The sequence below is a fragment of the Euprymna scolopes genome, chromosome 46 (assembly GCF_053919585.1).
Source record: "Euprymna scolopes isolate OS-2025 chromosome 46, ASM5391958v1, whole genome shotgun sequence".
Lineage (NCBI taxonomy): Eukaryota > Metazoa > Mollusca > Cephalopoda > Sepiida > Sepiolidae > Euprymna > Euprymna scolopes.
Genome location: NC_136527.1, coordinates 67,853,441 through 67,875,627, shown reverse-complemented (window position 1 = coordinate 67,875,627; position 22,187 = coordinate 67,853,441). Strand labels below are relative to the sequence as shown.

The window sequence follows — 22,187 nt, the reverse complement described above, 5'->3', positions numbered from 1 at the left end:
TACAATTTCAATTGTTGCTATATTTGTTAAAATATTTTTTTATTAAAAATATATATTCTTCATTTTCAGTTATTGTAATTTTTGTTGAAATAATTTTTATTCACAAAAAATATATTCTAGTTTCAATTGTTGCTATTTTTGTTGAAATAAAAAAATATTTTTGAAAAAAATATATTTTATACGTTTCAATTGTTGCTGTTTTAATTGAACTAAAATAACTTATTTTGAAAGAGATTATATTTTACAGTTTCAATTATTGCATAAAACGATTGAGCATTTACAAACTAATCTTCGATCTGATCAAAAGCTTAAATAATCTACACTTTTGATAAGCTCTTCTTTGTGTTACCAATAGAAGGCCTTAAATTAAATTACGACCGCGCAACAATCAAGAAATTTGTTTATGGCGTCTTACATTTCGCATCATTTGAGAGAATATGACTTCCGTTATGGCCAGCTTTACTGTATATTTCATTTCTACATATTTGTCGTTTGTCCATTATATGATCATCATCATCATCATGACGGACTACTTGCTTGGACCAATGTGACTCTTCCTCTTCAGAGTTTTCTGTCTTCCATCAGCTGCCTCAGATCTTCAGGTTCACAGTTGGCGTCGTGTGCTATATGCTGGATGTACGTGGGTCTAGGTCATCCTTTGCTTGCGTGGATGTGTCGTGGAGTCCATAGCAATAAATCACTCACCAATTAATGCTTGCACCTCAGACAATAACTAGCACATCGTAGGCGTCTTTCTCAGATGGTATTAGATATGGCAGATAGGTTGCAATAAAGTTGCTGCTTCGTGTGATGATTTTACCAAGATATATTTAATACTGTTCGTAGCATATGGGTGTATCTGCCATCTAGTTTTCTTTCCAATCATTTGGTGAGTGTCTAGGTTGTAGCACCGTAAACAAGGACAGACTCTACAACTGCCCTGAGGAACTGCCTTTTCGGTTTGTTAGTTAGTCCTGAAGTCCATACTAAACATAACCCATCCAATTCAACGCATGCTTTTGAGATACAAATTTCGATATCTCTCTCTGTGGAAACTATGTTGCTGCCCAGATACGTAAACTAGGCGACTTCTTTCAGTGTTGATCCAACCAGAGCCCTAATCTCTCCTTTCACATTGAAAGTCATAAACTTTGTCTTATCCTCATTAATGTGGAGACCAATGTCATTTGCAGACTTTTCTAGCTTGTGTAACAGTGTTTGCGCATCAGCAGTGTTGTTCGCGAACAAAGCAATATCGTCTGCGTTATGTGTGCTGATTGATGACGTCTGTTTCTGCATTCATTTAGGGTGAAGCCAAGCGTGTTGTGTATATCAACAGAGCTCCATTTTATACTAATGTCTAAATACGTAACATGATTGCAGCTTTGGTAAACGAAAACACATTTTCTCAACTACAGACTCAGAACTAGATGTCGTCATAAAACTGAGTAAGCTGTTTTTTTAATGTTTGCGCCTCTTAAATTTATCAAAAAAAAAAACAATCCGATGTGTAAAATTTCAGACACGTTTAATTTCATATCAGAACGTTAAAAAAAAGAATTGACATTTTGTGATCGATAATTAGAAGACTATCAGTCGACTATTCTATGAATAATTGGCCAAAAAGTGTTAACGAAGCAATAAATTCAGAATATTGTCAGCAATGGAGAATTGCGATGGAAAATGAAATATATGCATTAAAAGAAAATAATATTTTTTCGTCGTGATTCTCCCAAAAGATAAACAGATCATTGCTTCTTGATGAATCTTTACAAAAAAGATTACAACCGGGAATAGAACAGTACAAGGCGGGATTTCAAATTTTAAATCGCTTTCTTTTCACATGCTCACCATTTCAAGGTAAAAATAAAAAAATAATTTTATTTTTTGAACACATTTTTCGTTGACATTTTACGAAAATTAAAAATGGCTTCCCATTTTTACATGCTCAAATTTTAATATCTGAATTGACTAAATGCTGTTTCTGTTTTTATTTTACATGTTTCAACGTGTTTAACTTTACACATTTGAATAGAAGGATCGTTTACTCTTTGCCTGCAACAACAGTTACCTAGTGAAAAGTCTTCATCTTCAGGACTTGTACAGAATAGCTACCCATCGAAAACTCTTCTGAAATTAAACATGGCTTTCAATTCAAGACAAAAATTTAAGTGCAATTGTTTGGACATGCTTGTAATTGATGGACTGGTATAGTATTGGGAAATTTGTTTTAATTGAAAAAGAAGAGTCACCAATTTTATAATAGTTTTGTGTGATGTAACATACTTTATTTAAGAAGAATAGATATTCCCTCCGGGCAATATATAAGAGAAACACATGAAAAAATAACGCAGTTTTACTCGCGTATTTCTACATATGTAATCTCATTAATTATAAAAAAATATTTTTAGGACAAGATTTCTCGTGAACATCATTTTCTTTTACAATTTTCATGCAATATGTTTTCCTTTGGGTTTAAATATATTGTATATTTGTAATAATTAACAATTATATAGTTTACAATTTCATGCAATGTTTTCCTGTGTGTTTAAACATACTGTATATTTGTAATAATTAAAAATTATATAGTTTACAATTTTTATGCAATATGTTTTCTTGTGTGTTCATACATACTGTATATTTGTAATAACTAAAAATTATATAGGTTACAATTTTTATGCAATGTTTTCCTGTGTGTTTAAACATATTGTATATTTGTAATAATTAACAATTCTATTATTTACAATTTTTATGCAATGTTTTCCTGTGTGTTTAAACATACTGTATGTTTGTAATAATTAAAATTATATAGTTTACAATTTTTATGCAATGTTTTCCTGTGTGTTTAAACATACTGTATAATTGTAATAATTAAAAATGATATAGTTTACAATTTTTATGAAATATGTTTTCCTGTGTGTTTAAACATACTGTATATTTTTAAGAATTAAAAATAATATATTTTACAAGGATGTGTTTGTTTACAGTATACGTTTGCATGCCACATATTGGATTTCGTTGAAAAATCTAAATTTAATAAGCTAGCTTATTCTATGATTTTCTCTTGGGCTTTTCATTTTACTTCAGAATTCTCGTAAATCAAAACGTCCCTTTCATTGTGGCCAACTCTTGATCTCTACATTTGAATATTCCATTAAAGTTTTCCTTACATTTCAAACATTAAGTTAGTCAATAAGTTGCAACCATACTTTTCCTCTCGCCAATTAACGATTTAAATATTTCATAGTATTGATTTCTTGCCGTCTCTTCATTAAATAACAGGACTAGAATTCATTGTTTGGTGGATTTCATCCAATTTCGTGCTGTTACTTGATGTAACATCGCTTGGCGGATAATGTCTAGTAGGCATTTGATTTTTATCTAGTATGATTGCATATGTTGCATTGTTTCATCATAAAATACTTTATAAAAATATCGTTCCTATCTTTACTTTCTTATCAAGCTGAGGATGCCAAACATTCACCCACTATTTTATATATTCCAACCAAGAGATCTTTTTAAAATTCTGACCGTTCCATTCAGTGCAATTACTTGAATTTCCATTGCACTTGCTTCATCAGGAATATTTTTCAGTAATTTTCTGAAAATTCTTTTACATGAATCCAATTTCTCATATAATCTCTTTTATTGTTTTAAATAAGACCTTATTATTTTGTTATAATTACCATTTAAATTCTGATTAACTCAGCATCAGAGACATACTTTGAGTAAGGTTGATTCTTTCACCTTTTCCTACATGATTATATCAGTGTTCCTGGCTCTATGATCAGGGTACGTAGCTGTAGGCATTACATAGTAATTCTCGATTGTGTATTACTTATTTTCAACTGTTATTTCTACTATATGTTGCTTCTGTTCACAGGTTAAACTTTTTACAAATTAATCAGTATTTACACACATTATTATGCTGCATTGTATAGTAGCCAGTCAGATGTTAGGTGACGCACACTTTCTAGTTCTTTGTAGCATAACCTGCATTTGCTGACATTGCTGAGACCACTCTTTTCAGGAAGACATTGGTCATCAAGTCTTCTCTCTGGTATGTGTTTGCATATGTTGCAACATAGTTTGTTCTATTGAAAAACAAGAACCACATACTTCACAAGAATATTGTTTCTCTCTTTTTTTTCATTTTTCTTATCATTTTGTTTAAGCCAGGGATGAGGGATGGGGCATCCTACCAGATGCCAAACATACACCTGCTATTTTAGACACTCCAACCGAGAGATCTTTTTAAGATTCTAACCGTCCCTTTAAGTGCAATTGTTTGAATCTCCTTTGCACTTGGTTTACCTGGTATATTTGTAAGATAGTTTGTAAAGTTCTTTTTCATAAGTCCGATTGCTCCTATACTTCCTGGAATGATAGATATCTTCTTAAGGTTCCAGTTTCTTTTCATGTCATACATAAGACCCTGGTATTTAGTAATCTTTTCCCTCTCAGCTCTGTTTAACCCAGCATCATTCGGGACACTAACTTCCACCAAAGTTGCCTCCTTCTCCTTCTTGTCCCATATTACAATGTCGGGTTTTATAGCTCCGTTTTCTAGGTATGTGGCTGTAGGGATTGCATAGTCATAGTGGATGGTATATGACTTGTTTCCGACTGTTCTTTCAGGTATATGTTCCCATGACTTCTTACTGCATTCGATATTTAACTTATTGCAGATCGTCCAGTGGAGATATTTGCATACTTCATTGTGTCGCATTGTATAGTAGCTGTCCCCTAGCAGAACCTTACAGCTAGAAATCAGGTAGCTCACACTCTCTACTTCTGTGTGGCAGAACCTGCATTTGTTGTCTTTGCTGAGACCACTCATTTTTTTAAACGCATTGGTCATCAAGCCTTGATCTTGGGCAGCTATTATAAACTTCTCCTGGTCATAGTGGAGCGATCCATCCTTTAGCCAGCTTATAGACCCTTCCTTATCAATATAGTCTTGGTTATATTCGTCCAGAAAATACTTGGCCCGTTGTTGGTTGGCCCATTCTTCAACCTTCTTGTCATGGAAAGCTTTAGTGTATTTCTGGCGACTTTTTCTGGCTATTTCAGTCGCAGGTATCTTTTCTGTTCCTGTCTCACTTGTAAGACAGTCTTCCCCAAAATGTTTGCCCAGTTTTGTGATGGATGTTGTTCTACTGGCTCTTGATTCCTGATGTTGGTGTACCATCTTGAGAGTTGGGTTTTTAGAGCTTATCAGATATTGTCCGGTGCTCACAATACTTGCACGATGTTGATGGTCAATCTCCGAGAGCCCCATACCTCCTTTCCATCTGGGCAGATACATTCTAGACAGACACTGGTTTCTGTATATTACTTTATACATTGTCAGCATTTTACGTGTCTTAGTGTCTAGTCTATTTATGTCTTTTTGTGGCCAGTCGACAATACCAAAACTGTATGTTACCACTGGCATGGCTAGTTGGTTAATGGCAGTTATTTTGTTTCTGGCTGTGAGTTCTGTTTTGCATATCTTACTTCCAATTTTGTTTCTCATCTTGGCATGCTGGATGGTATCATTCTCTTCTATGCCAAGGTATTTGTATCCTTCCTGCCCTTCTAGGTATCGTGGTATATTCATCAAGCTGTATATTTTCAGTTTCGATCTTTTTCCCAGATTTGATGGAGCACTTGGCACATTTGTCCAGTCCAAATTTCATGCCAATATCTCTGGAGAAGTTATGTACGACTTGCAAGAGTTCATTTAAGTCGGCATCAGAACTGGCATACAGCTTGAGGTCATCCATGAAGAGCAGGTGTTTAATTCGTTTGTTTGGGTCTTGTCGGCGGTCCTGGCTTAGATTGTAAGCACATTTGTTTTTGTTTAAAAGTTTGCTTAACGGATCTATTGCCAAGCAGAAGAGTAAAGGGGATAAACTATCTCCTTGGAAGATTCCTCGCCTGATGTTTACGTCCGTGACCCTTATATTTCCTTTTGTGTGGCTTAATGTCATGTTTGTTTGCCACATTTTCATTTGTGTAGCTATTGCCTGTTTGATTATCGGGTGTATCTTATATAGCTCTAGACAGCGTAGAAGCCACGTGTGTGGTACACTGTCATAAGCCTTCTGATAATCAATCCAAGCCATACTTAAATTTCGCTGTCTCTTCCTACAGTTTTCCAAGATGGTTTTATTTGTTAAGAGCTGGTCTTTGGTACCTAGACAGTCCGTCCTACAGCCTGCTTGTTCTTTTTCAAGATATGTGGCGCAGGAGAGGTGTTGGTATATACTGTCCGCAACAAGGCCAGTGAAGAGTTTGTAGGTGGTAGTGAGACAGCAAATGGGCCTGTATTTATTAGGGCGTTGCGTTTCTTTTGTCTTTGCTATGAGGGTTGTATCTCCTCTTAATAGCCATTCTGGTGTGGTTTCTTCACCGCTCAATATTCTGTTGAAACAACTGCTATAATGCCTATGTAATGATGTTAGTTGTTTCAGCCAGAAATTGGGGAGATTGTCTATGCCAGGCTTTTTGTAATTTGAGACGCCATTTAGCTTCGTTTTTATAGTGTCAGCTGTTATTTTTGGCTCCGGCATCTCTGGCTTATTTTCTAGGCTCCTCTCAATGGTATGGGTCCATTGAGCCTCTTTGTTATAGGTGATCTCGTTCTCAAAGATAGGCCTCCAATAATCCTCCAGCTCTTGCATTTTGGGCGGGTTATTCACCGTGATAATTTCCCTTATTAGGTTACGGTAAAATAACCGAGCATTCTGCTTAAATATTTTGTTTTCATGCTTTGCCCTATTCTTGCTTTCTCTTTTCTTAATGCGTTTGGAAAGTGCTGGAATTTTTCCTTCTAATTCTCTAGCTACGTTTTGTAGCTGTCCTGCTTTTGTACCATATTTCCTGCTGAGTTTGCCGATGATGTTCTTCAGTCGTCCCTGTACAGCAGGGGCGGCTAGGAATTGTTTAATCTGGGACAATTCCCTTCGGCACAGGTTTAGCTGGTTTTGGATCTTTTGTTTCCAGCGTGGTATTTTGTCTTTTGCCTCTGGTTTCCGTTGTTTTTGGAATGTTGGCATTGTTTCTCTCCAGTATGCCTCCGCATATGCCGCAACATACTGTGTTTCTGTGTAAAGGAAGAACCACATACTTCACAAGTATATGGTTTCTCTCCAGTGTGTGTCCTCATATGTACCAACATATTTTGTCTCATCGTAAAAGAAGAACCACATATTTCACAAGAATATATTTTCTCTCCAGTATGCGTTTTCATATGTTGCAGCATATTAGGTTTTTGTGTAAAAGTAGAGCCACATATTTCACAGCAATATGGTTTCTCTCCAGTATGTGTTCGTATATGTCGCAACAGATCTTGCTTCCCAGCAAAAGAAGAGCCACATACTTCACAAGAATATGGTTTATCTCCAGTATGCATTCGCATATGTTGTAACATATTTTGTTTTATTATAGAGCTATACCCACATACTTCACAGGAAAAGGGTTTCTCTCCAGTATGTGTTCGCATATGTCGAACCACACTTTGTTTCAGTGTAAAAGAATAACCACACAGTTCACAAGAATATGGCTTCTCTCCAGTATGCATTTGTACATGTCGCAGCATAGTTTGTTTCCTTGTAAAAGAAATACCACATATTTCACAAGAATATGGTTTCTCTCCAGTATGTGTTTGCACATGTGTCAACATATTAGGTTTCTGTGTAAAAGAAGAGCCGCATATTTCACAAGTATATGGTTTCTCTCCAGTATGTGTTCGCATATGTATCAACATAAATTGTTCCCTTGTAAAAGCGTTACCACATATTTCACAAGTATATGTTTTCTGACCAGTATGTTTTCGCATATGTTCCAACAGATGGTTTTTCCTTGTAAAAGAAGAGCCACATACTTCACAACTATATGGTCTATCTCCAGTATAAGATTTATAGTTCATTTTTTAAGTCAAAATATGTGAGATTTTTTTCTTTCTATTTTCATATTATTCTGTTGTGCAAAAAGGTATGAATTAGTAAACATTCACAAATTTGTTTCAATTATTTTAACATTGAACTTTTCAAAGTAATTGAATCTTGTCATTGCGAATTTTGTCATGTTTCAGGAACACATTACCAGTTTTAACTGTAATATATATATATATATATATATATATCAGACGTGGGATCCGTGTAACAGAAGATAAAAACTGGAGAAATGTATATGTATTTGATTAGAAAATCTTTTTCATTATAAAATCACAAAATCCCACGAGAAAAACGATTTGTATAGTTTACAAAGACTTCTCTCGTTTTACGCATTACACTCTTGATAATTTACAAAAAAAATTCAAAATATTTTTCCGTAATGCATTTGTATAGTTTCCTTCCATTTATCAATTTACCAAGCCAATCTTGATTATTTCAAATCCAAACATACTTGTTCTTCTTATGAGTGAATTCTGAAAATAAGAAAAAAATATCATAAAAACATAAAGTAATGGAAATCCATTCACAGTCAATAATACATTTGATTTTTATTTAAGTTCTTGCAAATATAAAAGAAATAGAAACATTTAAATAAAAATATTTTATACATGTTCTTTGCCAACTAAATAATAATTCAGTTGTTGAGCAAGTAAATGGGCAAATATGTTTGAAACGATCACATCAGTGTTGGGTTTCAGTGTTGGTAATATAAGATAACATTTTAGTTATGTACAATTCGGTAAAGAAGTTCAAAATTAATTATTGTTTAATTTAAAAAAGAATGTGGACATTTGTTGCAATAATTATTTATTAATTACATGAATTTCCTATTTCCAGATATTATTGAGGATAAATCTACAAAACCTAACCCAAAATATCCTAACTTTCGTTTGTTAATAATTTATATATATTTTTTGTAGTTTACAAAAGTAATAAATTTGCAATAGTAATAAATTATTTCGAATACTATTAAAAACAAATATATGTTTATAATTAAAACAGTTTTTAACTAATATTTTCGAACTGAGTTAATAAATTTGGCAGTTCAATTACATTGCTCTTTTATTATTTTTACTCGAGGGAAAAAGAGAATGTACAAATTTGGTTGACCATCAATAAATAAAAATATATGAATGGACAAATTTGGTTGACCATCAATAAATAAAAATATATGAATGGACAAATTTGGTTGACCATCAATAAATAAAAATATATGAATGGACAAATTTGGTTGATCATCAATAAATAAAAATATATGAATGGACAAATTTGGTTGACCATCAATAAATAAAAATATATGAATGGACAAATTTGGTTGACCATCAATAAATAAAAATATATGAATGGACAAATTTGGTTGACCATCAATAAATAAAAATATATGAATGGACAAATTTCGTTGACCATCAAAAAATAAAAATATATGAATGTACAAATTTGGTTGACCATCAAAAAATAAAAATATATGAATGGACAAATTTGGTTGACCATCAAAAAATAAAAATATATGAATCGACAAATTTCGTTGACCTTCATTAACTGATTAGTACTGACACATATCATGCGTGATTGAATTTTTCTACAAATAAATCTATAAATATTTGAAGATAAATTGTGCGATCTAAAAAAATCATATAAAGTTTTCATCTGCTATATCATATTAATAAAAGAAACTATTAACCTGTTTTATAAGCCATAAAATATTTAATTTATAATTTTCTTATTACAAAACAGTTTATATTGTTGAATAAGATTTTGACATAAACTAAAATACAAACGTTATGTGAAAATAACTTGCCTTTTTCTGTTGTTCTTGGTCTTCGGTCCGGGATCAAAGTGTAGTATCTGTTCTGCAGATGCTGCAATTAAGATAATTTGTACCAATCAATGGAAGGGAAACCCTCTATACTGGGACAATTATTATTTTTAGTAACCAGAGTGCTCTCTTTTTGCCTACTTTTAGGGGAGCTCGTTTTTACCCCACATTAAAAACGGTCTTGTGCCTAATAATAAGAGATACGTTAGATATAAGGTTGTTTTTAATGGGATATCCGACTAACCTCACATCCATTTAGTAGAAAAGCATTCCTCCTCCTCTGACTGGTGACAAACAAGGATACTACACATTTATCCCAGTCTGAGTCTTGAATTATGATTTGTTGTAGATATTTTTTAATGAGTACTATTGTATCATTTATGAAAAATTATTTCGTTATAAATATTAAAAATTTTCTTTTAAATAATGTAATTTATTTATTTATTGACATTTTTATGTAACTGCGCTGCAGATGGAAGATTACAACTGCATAAAATCTCCAAAACTGTTTTTTTTATGTATATAACCCATTAGATTTAAACTGAAGGTACGTATTTTCAAAGATTTAAAGTTACAATTGCCCCTTATGAACCTGTAAACAAAGAAAGAAAACAAAACAAAAGAATAAATATTTAAAAGAATTAATTTGAGCCGAATGTCTAAAATGACCGGGTTTTTTTGTTGTTGTTGTTTATTTATTTTTATTTTTTTTGTTTTTTTGCATGTGTTTTGTTGTTTATTTTGTTTTTTGTGTTTTTTTTTTACATGCAAACTCGACACATTGACTAATTTCTACATTAAAAAGGGAAGCATAATGCTTCGGAGGCATATTTGCCGTTTAGTTGTACAAATAGATTTCAAGCCTGTTATAAAAAAAAAGGGACACGTTGGATGGACACCGGTGTATATATTGTACCTATTTACTATGTCTTCCCACGGGACAGAGTTAGACACCAGGGTCGTTTTTTAACGTGGAGGAAAGGTACAAAAATAAAAAAAAATTGTCTCAGTCGTGAAGGACTGATACTCCACTGAAAGAGAACAAGAAATGGAAGTGCAGCATCTGAAGAACAGATACTACACTTTGATCTTGACCAAAAGGCCAAGAAACAGATTTTGTTTATATTTACGTGATTATTGAAAATGTAATCTTATGATAAAAATTTAATTAAAATTAACCACGTTGTTTAACAAAAAAGAAAAATCAAACTGATTAACTGTGTTTTATTTTATAATTTAAAAATAAAAACAATGAACAATATAAATAAAATGTTCGTTTTGTTCTCGAAAAGAAATAATGAAAGTTGAAGTTAAATATTGAATTCTTGTGGAGATGCAGGAACAAGGAAGAAGTGTTTCGCGCATCATCATATGCATATTGGAGAACAATATAAAATTTAAAATCAAACCAAAATCTTATTTGTATTGTTCAATGTTTTAAAGGTTAAATCATAAAATAAAATAAAAATTATTATAAAATAAAACACATTTAATCATTGTAAAACTGCATTTTTCATTTCCTTTTTATTTGTTAACGTATTATTTGTATTGTTTAACGTTTAAATTTTTAATTATACAATAAAAGTTTTAAATTTTTAATTATACAATGACAGTTTTTAAATAATTAAACACATTTAATCCTTTGATTTGTTAAACTAAATTATACGAAAATAAACTTATGGAAATTTATCGGTGACGACTCCAGCGTGTCCCTTTATTTATTTATTTATTTTTATAACAGGGTTGGAGGCTATTTGTACAACTAAACAGAAAATCTGCCGCTTCGGACGTGCCTTGTATGAAAAAAACAACATAAAAGCAATTCAATTCAAGTAATACTTACCTTTTGTTTGACACATTCAATTCAAGAAAGAAACGATTATGGATTATGGAATGTTTTAATTAAACGGGATGACTTTCACGGGTGGACGTCAAAAAAACGATGCCAAAATGCACGTATTGATCTGCGCTATTTTTTAAATAGTATTTTCAAGTCTAATTAAAGTTTTATGATATCTGGTTTTAATAAATTGTAAGGTTAAAGTACAGAATATGTACAAAACACCATCCCCTCCCACATGTTAAGAATGGCTTTCTAAATAATAACATTATTACTTCAGCGCGGATTAATAAGTGCACTCACTGCACTACTGCCGTCCAAAATTAAAATGTCAGCCGGAAAAGCAGGTTCGCAGTAAATTAAAACCGAATTAATTTAAATACACCATTGCAAAACGGTCGGTTTCTTCGATGAATATCAAGCCAAAAGATATTTTTTTATTTGCACAAAATTTTTATAGTTTTATGGAGAAATAATAAAATATGACATGGCTGATGGGTGAAATGTTGATCGAATGATCGAGATACGCTACTAAACTTCGTTCTAAAAAACGCCCCCCCCGCACTTGCCATATATATATATATATATATATATATATATATATATATATGCAAAAAAAAGAAAAGAAAAAATCACAATAACAAATTAATTCACAAAGCGCAAAGTTCAAGCCAAAATAAATAAAAACTAGACCACACACGCAAAAATTGTTTACTTGCTCCCCAAGTCGAACTGCGTACAACATCGGAGCCGATGCGTAGTAGCACTCGTGTACGTCAGCTGTGATTTTTTTTTTCATTGAAATAAAATTATACTTACATTTATCTAATGGTCGATGGCGTATTTTGTGATGAAGGACATTTCCGTAAGACTGTATTGAAGTAGACGGAGTAGACCGCGCATGCGCATCAGTTAAAACAAATCTCTCTCTCTCTCTCTCTCTCTCTCTCTCTCTCTCTCTCTCTCTCTCTCTCTCGTTGCTAATATTAGTGTTAATAGCAATATGTACAAAAAAACGGCCACAAACACAATTCAAGGAAAGGGGTTATGCAATATTGCATGTCATATTCTATTTTTTATCCATTAAAATCTATATAAATAAAAGAGCAGACGTGTGTGTGTGTTGAAATTCTCAGGAAATAATATTTATGCACAAGGGTGGTTTATAGCAAAGTATTTCTACCGAATTTAGTTATGACTAGAGCTAGGACAACAGCATATTCTTTCCATTGTTTTTACTCTCGAGTATATATCCGACACAGACACAAATAATCAACCGAGAACCAAACCACATCATTCTACATAAAAACATATAAGATATCAATAGATATATACCTGAGAATATAAACAAGGAAAATAATATGCTGTTGTCATAGCCCTAATTATGACACAAGTGCATGAATAGATAACAAAATGGAAGATGGTCAAATATAGAAATGGGAATATCAACATGAATTTAACAAAGAATTAAATTTAAAAAAAAACACATAAAAATGTGTGCCAAATCAGAAAAAAAGAATTGTATCTACATTTACAAGTAAGATAAATTTGTAGATTACGACCCTCAGCTACCACCAGAAAAGAGATTCTATTTTTAAGCGATTACCTGTAAACAAAATGAAAACATTGGAGAGACAAACTAAAGACAATTAGATCAGTTTGGCATAAAAAAAATTATTGTAAAATGATTACCTTTAACTGATGGGTAAAAAATCATTTTAAAATTAAGTCCGTATGGCACTTCTTTATTTATTATGCTTGCATAACCAACAATTAGTAAGTCAGAAGATATAGTTTTTGTTTAGTTCAAATAAAGTTTTAATTTATTGGTTGATTTATAAAAAATCTGTTGCGAATTTGTTACTAATTAACTTCTTAATTAAACGTCATTTCACAAACGCAACTCACATATTAATATTCTTACAATATTGATTTTAAAATTAATAAAACAAATCCATTGAGAATAATTTAAAAAACTAGATTCACTAAAACAAATGATATTTCATTGAGATTATTATGGCTATTTTTATTATTAGTTCTGTTCATAAAGTTTAGGCCGATTTAACCTACAACCTTTTTCAGGTACGGATTTTAAACTGAATAAATTGTAATTTCTTGTTACATCAGCTATGACCGTATAGAAATTCGTTTTTTTTTTGTTATTCTTTGTTATTATCGCTTGTTATAAGGATTGAACCTGTAAATTCTGGAAATATGTTATAGCAGTGCAGGAGAAAAATGACACCGGTAAAAATAACACAAGTAAAAATGACACAGGTTTTTCCTGGAGTTGATTGGAGTATCGATTGAAAGAGTATGTATTGCATAATGTAGTGGGGGCAAACTTTATACTTTGGATGGAGCAGTGTAGGGTGACAAGCTGCAAATCCTGGAGGGAGGTTAGTTCTAGTATTGTATATAGTTGTGAGGTCACTACAGAGAAATAATTGCACCACAACTCCCTGGTTGGCGCATTGAACCCATACTGATCCATGGGGATACTGGATCCCTTGTGAGTCCTGAGCATTGCAGATTCTTTCATCGTCGCGACAGGACATGGTTATCCATTTTGATCTATACATTCCGGAAACATCTGCTGAATATTTGCAAAAAGAGTGTAGAAGAGACGTTGCGAGCCTATCCTTGTTTTATCGTTATTTTCATGGCAGGTGCTCGTCTTAACTCCAATCCCTGGCCCCCCCTCGCCAAACTTTCACGAAAAACACCCGTCTAGCTGAATCCACTGTGAAAAATTTCCCCCACTCTGTGTCTGTGCCTAAATCAAAACGCAAATTTCATGAGCAAAGCTTCTTTCTTAGAACTGCACGCCTGTGGAACTCTGTTCCGTCTGCCTGCTTCCCTCCGGACTACAACTTGGATGTCTTCAAGTCTAATGTTAACAAATTCCTAATGAACCGCCCCCCTATTTAAACACTTCATAAAATCTCCTCACTAACGTGATGTACTTGCAATAACCCTTATCCCTGAGTGGCTTCCGGGCCTTGATAAGTGGTGATCACTGTGTAAAAAAAAAAAAAAAAAAAGTTCCTTTCACACTTGAGTCCACCATAATTGCCAATTCATGCACCGATTTCCTGTTTGGTAGTATTACAGCCAATGTGGCGAATGTAAATGACACTGTGCTGTGACACAATGAAAACCTTTGGGAGACAATGAAAACCTTTGGGAGACAAACTAATTTTAGAGTGTGAGATGAGTTTAGCATAAAACATTTATTGTAAAATGATTACCTTCCACACTTGTGTCCACCATAATTGCCAAAAGTTAACGAAAACATTTTATCAAAGTCATTATGTATTTCGTTCTGTACATAAATATTATTTATTTTTATATATATATATGTCGTTTATTATAAGTGTGCTATATCGGAATGAAGTGTTTGTTCTTTTAGACCTTGTAAATACGTCCATATTTTCTACATGTATTCATCGCTATGTCATTAATTGCATTAATTTGTCACATTTCTCTTGTAATTTGCCCGTCTTCTTCGGAATTCACTGAGGCCTCGAGACTGGGAAATTCTGGCATAGATCTTGGCTCGATTTTTCTACGAAGCTGTTTTTGCAATTGTTCCAGCAATGATATGGTCGCTTATTTAGTTATCCATTCCACGCTTGTCTTTTTTTTTTTTGTTTCTTTTTTTATTTTCGTGCCTGCAGTTTGCATCTCTCTAGAAAATCACCGATGTTCTCGGATTCCCTTGGAGCGTAATTTTGCAAGTAAAAACGTTCAATCGAAAGTTTATATGTGGCTTTATTTGTTCTCAATATCTATCCTTAGATTATAAAAATAGAATTGCCTGTCTTAGGGGATACATTTCACGGAGAATTACAAGTTAAATTATTGTTTGACAAAAATTGAGTTTTTCTATCAAATTTGATATTTTCTTCTATTGTTTTACACAATACAAATTCATAAAAAGAAAAGGTCACTTATGCTTTTATTCACCGAGTTTTTAATATGGCGTCCTTTATTTTTATTAAGCGCTTGAAACAACCAAAAACAAAATACGGCCAGACATAAAAGCAACCTAACTGTTCTCTGTTTATGTCAACCGTGATCTTTTATGTACATTTTTATCTATTTAATCACACCGCCGCCACCATGTTTTTGTTAGTAAGGGTACAAGAAAAAACACAAGAGCATGTACAAGGGACGCATCCAAAAAGCATGCGCACCCGTTTTATTCAAGAGCAAATAACTCATATCAAAGGAAGGCTAACATGGCATACTATATCTCTTCCGCTAAAATGTTAACTAATGAATGTTACCATAAATAATTTTTCATACATGTCATATTTGGGGGAGGTCTTATGACATGACCTGACCAAGTTGTTGCCCGGGTTGGTGCGTTATTACTGGACTTACTTTCGTTTGACGCTTTGTTGACCAATGTGTGTGTGTGTGTGTGTGTGTGTGTGTGTGTGTTGGACGGTTTAGCAGGTTCTGCGGATGGTGTGTAAAGGTGCAAATTGACGTGGATATGTTTGTATTTTATCGGAATTGCTAACATATTTCTTTAGATATTTTACGTTTCTACTAGAAACCTGTCCTGTTGTAGTTTCGTGTTTCATTGCAGTTTGTCTAACAAATGCTGGAATGTATTTTTCTTGTACTCTGGTATTTTACACGTACTAGTTTTCTTGTATATATGTCCATGAGATCTATTGCGTGTTAGTAGAGCTAGGTTATCTGCAACAACTGAAGTAGACGATCCTTATATACCTTCTTCAGGGTATTGTTGTTGAAGCATTTGGCGAGGAGACTGTCAAGCAGCTTAGGCTGGAATAGTAGTTCTCCGAGAGATGGGACAGATCCGAGATATAGTAAACTCCCGTCTATATCTCGGTTGCCTAATATGACTCTTCATAGCTGTCTTTACGCACTGTATGCACCGTTCTGTTATGCCGTTCGATTTTGGAAATCTGGGAGAAGAGGTGATGTGCTGAAAATCACATTCTTTAGCAATTGTTTTGAAACGGTGAGAGCTAAAATGTACCTTATTGTTGTTGATAAGCGTTTCTGAAACTCGTTGATAAGCAAAGATTTGCTTGGTCACATGGATAACTTTCTCACTAGAAAATTCCTTTAGTTTTCGGATAAAATGTATTTTAAATAATTGCCACGGTCGTACTGAGATATCATGAGGCATGAGAGATTTGGCAGTTGTAGATTTCTGTTGTTCTTAACATATCGTTCACGGTTGTATTTCTCTGCCAATCTCGTTATTTATATTATTCAAGAAAACAGGTTTTCATCCTAAGCTTGCATTTATCGCGTCTGCAAGGTTCTGGTATCCGTCACTTGCTGGGCCTGCGTAAATTTCTCAACATTAAATTGCACCCCGCACTTCACTTGCCATATATATATATATATATATATATATATATATATATATATATATATATATCCATGCAAAAAAAAAAGAAAAGAAAAAATCATAATAACAAAATAATTCACAAAGCGCAAAGTTCAAGCCAAAATAAATAAATAAAAACTAGACCACACACGCAAAAATTGTTTACTTGCTCCCCAAGTCGAACTGCGTACAACATCGGAGCCGATGCGTATTTTGCTAGAGAAGTAGCACTCGTGTACGTCAGCTGTGATTTTTTTTTTTTCATTGAAATAAAATTATACTTACATTTATCTAATGGTCGATGGCGTATTTTGTGATGAAGGACATTTCCGTAAGACTGTATTGAAGTAGACGGAGTAGACCGCGCATGCGCATCAGTTAAAACAAATCTCTCTCTTTCTCTCTCTCTCTCTCTCTCTCTCTCTCTCTCTCTCTCTCTCTCTCTCTCTCGTTGCTAATATTAGTGTTAATAGCAATATGTACAAAAAAAAAAAGGTCACAAACACAATTCAAGGAAGGGGGTTATGCATTGCATGTCATATTCTATTTTTTATCCATTAAAATCTATATAAATAAAAGAACAGACGTATGTGTGTGTGTTGAAATTCTCAGGAAATAATATTTATAAACAAGGGTGGTTTATAGCAAAGTATTTCTACCGAATTTAGTTAGGACTAGAGCAAAGACAACAGCATATTCTTTCCATTGTTTTTAGTCTCGAGTATATATCCGACACAGACACAAATAATCAACCGAGAACCAAACCACATCATTCTACATAAAAACATATAAGATATCAATAGATATATACCTGAGAATATAAACAACGAAAAGAATATGCTGTTGTCATAGCCCTAATTATGACACAAGTGCATGAATAGATAACAAAATGGAAGATGGTCAAATATAGAAATGGGAATATCAACATGAATTTAACAAAGAATTGAATTAAAAAAAAACACATAAAAATGTGTGCCAAATCAGAAAAAAAGAATTGTATCCACATTTACAAGTAAGATAAATTTGTAGATTACGACCCTCAGCTACCACCACAAAAGAGATTCTATTTTTAAGCGATTACCTGTAAACACAATGAAAACATTGGAGAGACAAACTAAAGACAATTAGATCAGTTTGGCATAAAAAAAATTATTGTAAAATGATTACCTTTAACTGATGGGTAAAAAATCATTTTAAAATTAAGTCCGAATGGCACTTCTTTTCTCTTTCCTAAAATGTCTTTATTTAACATGATTTACGTCGTTCAAACTTTGTCTGACTGGAAAATCGTTTACTTCCAAACATAACAATTATTTATTATGCTTGCATAACCAACAATTAGTAAGTCAGAAGATATAGTTTTAGTTTAGTTCAAATAAAGTTTTAATTTATTGGTTGATTTATAAAATATCTGTTGCGAATTTGTTACGATTTAACTTCTTAATTAAACGTCATTTCACAAACGCAACTCACATATTAATATTCTTACAATATTGATTTTAAAGTTAATAAAACAAATCCATTGAGAATAATTTAAAAAAATAGATTCACTAAAACAAATGATATTTCATTGAGATTATTATGGCTATTTTTATTATTAGTTCTGTTCATAAAGTTTAGGCCGATTTAACCTTTTTCAGGTACGGATTTTAAACTGAATAAATTGTAATTTCTTGTTACATCAGCTATGACCGTATAGAAATTCGTTTTTTTGTTGTAGTTATTCTTTGTTATTATCGCTTATTATAAGGATTGAACCTGCAAATTCTGGAAATATGTTATAGCAGTGCAGGAGAAAAATGACACCGGTAAAAATGACACAAGTAAAAATGACACAGGTTTTTCCTGGAGTTGATTGGAGTATCGATTGAAAGAGTATGTATTGCATAATGTAGTGGGGGCAAACTTTATACTTTGGATGGAGCAGTGTAGGGTGACAAGCTGCAAATCCTGGAGGGAGGTTAGTTCTAGTATTGTATATAGTTGTGAGGTCACTACAGAGAAATAATTGCGCCACAACTCCCTGATCCATGTTGTGGGATACTGGATCCGTTGTAAGTCCTGAGCACTGCAGATTCTTTCATCGTCGCGACAGGACATGGTTATCCATTTTAGTGTATACATTCCGGAAACATCTGCTGAATATTTGCAAAACGAGTGTATTTCCTTTCACACTTGTGTCCACCATAATTGCCAATTCATACACCGATTCCCTGTTTGGTAGTATTACAGCCAATGTGGCGAATGTAAATGACACGGTGCTGTGACACAATGAAAACCTTTGGGAGACAATGAAAACCTTTGGGAGACAAACTAATTTTAGAGTGTGGGATGAGTTTAGCATAAAACATTATTGTAAAATTATTACCTTCCACACTTGTGTCCACCATAATTGCCAAAAGTTAACAAAAACATTTTATCAAAGTCATTATGTATTTCGTTCTGTACATAAATATTATTTATTTTTATATATGTCGTTTATTATAAGTGTGCTATATCGGAATGTAGTGTTTGTTCTTTTAGACCTTGTAAATACGTCCATATTTTTTACATGTATTCATCGCTATGTCATTAATTGCATTAATTTGTCACATTTCTCTTGTAATTTGCCCGTCTTCTTCGGAATTCACTGAGGCCTCGAGACTGGGAAATTCTTACATAGATCTTGTCTCGATTTTGCTAAGTAGCTGTTTTTTTGCAATTCCGGATATTTTGTTCCAGCAATGACATGGTCGCTTATTTAGCTATCCATTTCACGCTTGTCTTTTTTTTTTTTTTTTTTTTTTTTTTTTTTTTTTTTTTGCATTTTTGTGCCTGCAGCTTGCATCTCTTTAGAAAATCACCGATGTTCTCGGATTCCCTTGGCGCGTAATTTTGCAAGTAAAAACGTTCAATCGAAAGTTTATCTATGGCTTTATTTGTTCTCGATATTTATCCTCAGTTGCCCCTAGATCGCACCTATCGATTGAATGACCACGAGATATACAGCCTTAAACCCCTTTTTCCAGATAATAAAAAATATGGTCAACCTGCCTGTCTTTGGGGAGAAGTACAAGTTAAATTATTGTTTGAAAAAAATAGCGTGTTTCTATCAAATTTGATGTTTTCTTGTATTATTTTGCACAATACAAATTCCTGAAAAGAAAAGGTCACTTATGCTTTTATTCACCGAGTTTTTAATATGGCGTCCTTTATTTTTATTAAACGCATTGAAACGACCAAAAACAAAATACTGCCAGACATAAAAGCAACCTAACTGTTCTCTGTTTATGTCAGTCGTGATCTTTTATGTACACTTTTTATCTATTTAATCACACCGCCGCCACCATGTGAAAGTTTTTGTTAGTAAGGGTACAAGAAAAAACACAAGAGCATGTACAAGGGACGCATCCAAAAAGCATACTCACCCGTTTTATTCAAGAGCAAATAACTCATATCCAAAGAAGGCTAACATGTCATACTATATCTCTTCCGCTAGAATGTTAACTAATGAATGTTACCATAAATAATTTTTCATACATGTCATATTTGGGGGAGGTCTTATGTCATGACCTGACCAAGTTGTTGCCCCGGTTTGTACGTTATTATTGGACTTATTTTCGTTTGACGCTTTGTTGACCAATGTGTGTGTGTGTGTGTGTGTGTGTGTGTGTGTGTGTGCGTGTGTGTGTGTGTGTTGGATTGTTTAGCAGGTTCTGCGGATGATGTGTAAAGGTGCAATTTGACGTGGATATGTTTTATAAAAAAATGTTTGTATTTTATCGGAATTGCTAACATCTTTCTTTAGATATTTTACGTTTCTACTAGAAACCTGTCCTGTTGTAGTTTCTTGTTTCATTGCAGTTTGTCTGACAAACGCTGGAATGTATTTTTCTTGTACTCTGGTATTTTACTCGTACTAGTTTTCTTGTATATATGTCCATGAGATCTTTCGCGTGTTAGTAGAGCTAGGTTATCTGCAACAACTGAAGTAGACGATCCTTAATTACCTTCTTCAGGGTATTGTTGTTGAAGCATTTGGCGAGGAGACTGTCGAGCAGTTTATGCTGGTATAGTAGTTCTTCGAGAGATGGGACAGATCAGAGATATAGTAGACTCCCGTCTATATCTCGCTTGCCTAATATGACTCTTCATAGCTGTCTTTACGCACTGTATGCACCGTTCTGTTATGCTGTTCGATTTTGGAAATCTGAGAGAAGAGGTGATGTGCTGAAAATCACATTCTTTAGCCAATTCTTTGAAACGGTGAGAGCTAAAATGTACCTTATTGTTGTTGATAAGCGTTTCTGAAACTCGTTGATAAGCAAAGATTTGCTTGGTCACATGGATAACTTTATCACTGGAAAATCCCTTTAGTTTTCGGATAAAATGTATTTTAAATAATTGCCACGGTCGTACTGAGATATCATGAGGCATGAGAGATTTGGCAGTTGTAGATTTCTGTTGTTCTTTACATATCGTTCAAGGTTGTATTTCTCTGTCAATCTCGTTATTTATATTATTCAAGAAAACAGGTTTTCATCCTAAGCTTGCATTTATTGCGTCTGCAAGGTTCTGGTATCCGTCACTTGCTGGGCCTGCGTTAATTTCTCAACAATATTGCCTGCATGATATTTGATGATCATATCCTATTACTGGAGTTTTCAGAGCATTCGTTGAAGTTGTGGAGGTGCAGCGGTTTGGTTCTTTAGACAGATAATTTCCCCAAAATTTGTGGTCATTTGCAATATCGTACGAGCAGTCGTAAATGTATGTGCGAAATCCTTCACATCTGAATACTACAGCTAAAAACCATGCTCGATATTGGCGTAGAGTAGCATTTCCTTGCATATTTTCTTTTTTTTAATTTTCACCCCAAACAAGGCACAGTGCCACTTTGAAGCAGGGGGCTACTATTAGGGACTTAAATAGCGGGGTAATTATGAAGGGAGAAGAGTAGAAAGATGTTTGTTAACATTACACTTGAACTTCTGCATATCATTGCAGTTGGGAAAGCAGAATCCCGGAAGGGAGTTCCAAAGACCCGCAGTTCTGGGGAAGAAACTATTGGAGTAAAAGGCTTTCTTGCACCTAGGGATCTCTACTGTAAAGGGATGAGACTTAGTAGCTTGTCGGGTTTGTCGGGGGTAGTTACGTCGGGGAGGTACAAGTGTTTGCAGTTCGTCAGAGCATTTACCATTAAAGTATTTGTAGAACAGGCAGAGGGAT

The 22,187-nt window shown here is 33.5% G+C and overlaps 1 protein-coding gene and 1 pseudogene across 1 annotated transcript in view; both read right to left on the bottom strand.

Annotated features, from left to right (window-relative positions):
• Window positions 1–22,187, bottom strand: part of LOC145271304 (uncharacterized) — a 285,483-nt gene that overhangs the window by 156,863 nt on the left and 106,433 nt on the right. The gene's annotated exons all lie outside the window — the stretch shown is intronic.
• Window positions 10,646–10,873, bottom strand: LOC145271791 (U2 spliceosomal RNA; annotated as a pseudogene).